This window comes from Emys orbicularis, chromosome 1 (genome assembly GCF_028017835.1).
Source record: "Emys orbicularis isolate rEmyOrb1 chromosome 1, rEmyOrb1.hap1, whole genome shotgun sequence".
NCBI classification, from domain to species: domain Eukaryota; kingdom Metazoa; phylum Chordata; order Testudines; family Emydidae; genus Emys; species Emys orbicularis.
The window spans coordinates 341,658,348-341,662,644 of NC_088683.1; positions in this window are offsets into that span (position 1 = coordinate 341,658,348).

Consider the following 4,297-nt stretch of genomic DNA (forward strand, 5'->3'; position numbering starts at 1 on the left):
TGAGGGCCTGCTCCAGCCTGTGGGGGAAGTCATTGAGGAGCCAGTGATTTCAGTGAGCTCTGGATCAGGCCCTGAACGAGGGACAAGGAGTTAACAAAGAGCATAACTGCTGAGAGGAAGGATGGTCTTGTGGTTAAGGCACTGGCCTGGGCCTCAAAATGGTTCCTTGCCTTAAGCTCCTTCTACCTTAGTCTTTCTCTTTAAGAATAATTTTCTTATGTGTAGCTGCTGTCTAGATGTTACACCCAGGCAGAGGTGAAAGGGAGCCGGTATGCTGTGCCAGACCGGACTGGCTTTCCCAGGCTGGCGATTTAAAGGGCCCAGGGCTCCCTGCAGCGGCCGGAGCCCTGCCACCACTACCCTGGGGCTCCGGCAGCCAAGCTCGGGTAGCAATTTAAAGGGCCTGGGGCTCCCAGCCACAGCTGGAGCCCTGGGCCCTTTAAAACTTGATTTAAAGGCCCCGCCTCTTCCGGTTGAGGACACGCCCCTGCCCAGGACTCTGGCGTACCGGTAAGTCCTTTAACTTACTTTCACCCCTGCACCCAGGCCAGCAAACAGGACAATGCCTGGTGCCAAAACATTGCAACTGGAGAAGCTTCAGACCTGACTTGACATAACATCATAGTCTTGAGTTTCCAGGTTTCCCTTGTGACAGCTGCTGATATTCCTAACACCGAGCAGGTGGCACTACTCACCATGCGTTAGATGTCAGTTAGGCCTTCAAATGTTACAATGGAAACCAAAATCCCCCAAGCCCCAAAGGGTACTTAGGCATTGCAATGACTATCTCCTCGATGCCCTGCCACATAGTGCAATTCACAGCCCAACTAGGTGCCTCTGAACAGGATCCACAGAAGCCAGCACTCCTGAGTGAGTGCCTTAATCACTGGGATCCAACCACTGCCCCCACTTCCTGCAGCCATTTTCTGTGGGTGTAGCTGTGCTCTCAGAACATCTACCAGATCAGGTCAGACGTGAACACCTAGTCTGTGAATCCCTCAGGGACTCAGGTGTGAGGTAAATGCCAAGCAGCTTAGTGGGGTCAGGACTTAAGTGGCTGTGTGCATGCCCAGCCATTGAAATTTAGGCTCCTCAGGGCCTTTAACAGTGGAAACATAGGAGCTGAGGGAATTTAGGTGCCTCCAGTGTTAAGTGGCAGCTGAACAGGGATTTTGTGAATGTCAGTGGTGCCAAAGTGTTGGACTTAAGCACCTAAAGAGACAGTTGGGGCACATGATTCCCTTTGTGAATCTAGCCCTTAGGTGCCTAACTCCCATTGGCTTCAATAGGAGTTATTACTCAAATATCTTTGAGGATCTGGGCCCAAGGGCCTGAAAGTAGGTATGGGCAGAAAACTGAGAGAGAAACTGATTTTCAACATGTTGGCTTTAAATTTTGTTGTTGTTTCTAGCTGTTTAGGGAGTTTTAACAAGTTTTTATTTGTAATTTGTCCTCCCACATCCTTGTGTTTTATTTGTAATTTGTCCTCCCACATCTGCCAGTACCTCAGCTATTTTCAAAGCCATTGCCCCCAAGATGAGTAACCACGATTCCATCAACTAAAAGCTATTCCCTCCATGATTCGCGTCATAAGCATAGTCCCGGAACAGCTGGGAATGTGAAAACCTAATTGGAAATATAACATTGTCCCTCTTCTCAACTCCAGGATGAGTGGCTGGAGGCTTTCATGTAAACAGCCAAAACATTTTAGCTTCTTTGTAGCATTACCTGTCAGAATTCAAGTCTAAAGCCAAGACTTGGCCCTGTTCAGCTGTGATCTTTGATGTTTCTATATTAGATCTTCCCCACGTATGTTCTCAGAAGATAGGGGGAGAGGGGAGGAGAAGACAATCTTGCATGAGGGTCGCGTTTGCCTTTTACAATGGCCCCCTTTATTGTTTAGCATCAGGGGATCTTGCATATTGTGGACTATAAAAAACAGCAGTGCAACAGCTAAAAGGGTAAAGCAAAGGCTAGAGATCCCAGGTGAGAGAAATGAAAACAAGCTGATTTATAAACTATATGTGTTTTCTTGTCCCTGCTTTAATTTACATATTACGCTCCCAACTCTTCTCTGCGCAGCACTGTTTTATCTTGTATGGAACAACTCCTCTTAAAAATGAAGAACAGCATCAATTTTTTATACTTTGTTTAAACACATTATTTCTGCTTATTTTTCTTTTTAAAACAGTTGAACAAATCACTCTATAAAAAAAGAGACCCAAGGGAACTCTGCGTCAGCCTCTTGCCCTTCTGAATTCCATACAGCTCCAGAGCTCTCTGCGCCTTTGGGTTTAATCTGTTGCCTTGTCATGGAAAGTTTTCCTCTTACTAAGGGTCTTTTCGAGAGCTGGTAGAAGAATGAAGCAGTGGTAAAAGTGAAAATTTTAGTAATTTCCAAGTCGTATTCATTTTAGAGAGTTAGAAAGAGACCCATTTTTTGTTTTGGTTTGTTTGGTTGTTTTTGCTTTTTTTTTAAAAAACACCTTTTTAAAGATTTTTTAATTGAAATATTTGTGCAAAAACATTATTTAAAAAGTCATTATTACTGAAATCCCAAGTTTTCATAAATGAAAGTCATTTTTAACTTTAAAAAGTCTAAATTTTTTGGTGGAAAAACAAGATATTTGTATACCGCCTACAAAATTTCAGGGAAAATCATATTTGAAAATGGCTTTTTGGGGGAAAAAATTATAAATCTTTCCCCCCCCCTTCCAAAAAAATTGTGACCAGTTTAGTTATTGCTTATCCTCTCCAGTGTGTGTCCTCTGCTTCCCTCAGAGCACACCATCCAACTGCCACAGATAAATGAAGCAGACCCTCTGGATCTATGCTTTGCTCGCTAGCCAAACCCGCCTTCTTCACCATTCAACTTGTGCACTGAATGAAGATGAGGCCCTGCAAAAAAACAATAACCCTCTGTTACCATATATTAAAGAATTATAGTTCTCCCCTGAGTTCCAGTCCAGAGCTCTATTCCAGTGGTTTTCAGCCAAGGATACATGTACCCCTGGGGGTATACAGAGGTCTTCCAGGGGGTACATCAACTCATCTAGATATTTGCCTAGTTTTCAACAGGCTACATAAACAGCACAAGTAAATTCAGTACAAACTAAAATCTCATACAGACAATGACTTGTTTATACTGCTCTGTATACTATACACTGAAATGTAAGTACGATATTTATATTCCAATTGCTTTATTTTATAATTATATGGTAACAATGAGAAAGGAAGCAATTTGTCAGTAACAGTGTGCTGTGACACTTTTGTATTTTTATGTCTGATTTTGTAAGCAAATAGTTTTTAAGTGAGGTGTAACTTGGGGTACACAAGACAAATCAAATTCCTGAAAGGGGTACAGTACTCTGGAAAGGTTGAGAGCCACTGCTCTATTCAACAGGCCACACAGTCTCCTTCCTTGCAACCAGGGTATTCTCCATATGCTGCAGCTTGGATGTTAATGTTGTAAAAGCAAATAAAGCTTGGTTTAATTGGGCAGCAAATGTTTGATACCTTGACTATATCTCAAAGTATTAAACTCTTTAATGGTAAAATTCAGTATCTTGAGACTCATTCAGATTGCTAATTTGCCCTCCATTTCTAACTTCACAAGCAGCTGCAGTACAATGTAAGGGAGCAATCATGTCTTCCCTGCTGTTAAGGAAAAAAAACTCATGCAATATTTTCTGTAGATATTTAGAAACCGTTGGTGGAATGGCCTTCAACAAAGGACTCCAATGTATAATACAGCAGCTACCCAGTGTCTGTTGCCAGCTCAAGCAACGTTCTTCAGTATCTTTCTTGGCCAATGCACATGCAACTGTTCAGATCACACAGTACAGCTGCTAGCCTGAATAAGCACCATGTCATGTTGCATGTTGACTAGACATCCCTTTACTTGGGTAACATGGTTTCTAATACCACCATTAAGACAAACAGCCTGTTTTATCATTGGTAGGCGATGAACAAGAGCTGCCTTGCATCAGCACATGCAAAATGGAAAATGTTAATGTATATCTCTTACTATATACTTCATGGTTTAGCCATTCATTTTTTGGCAAGGATGATTAGGATCAATGGGTCTGATTCAAAGCCCAGTGGGGTCAATGGAAGGTGTCCTGCTGACGTGGCCTAGGATGCATTTCTGAGATACCTCTGGTCTTGGAAGCCGACCTAGAAATGAAATATGTTTAATAGGAGCCGGATGTCCAAAATACTGTTGCTAAAGTAGTCTTCCATTCCTCCTCCTCAGATCCCATCATCGCCCTCAAATCCCTGCATTATCTTCCTGCCT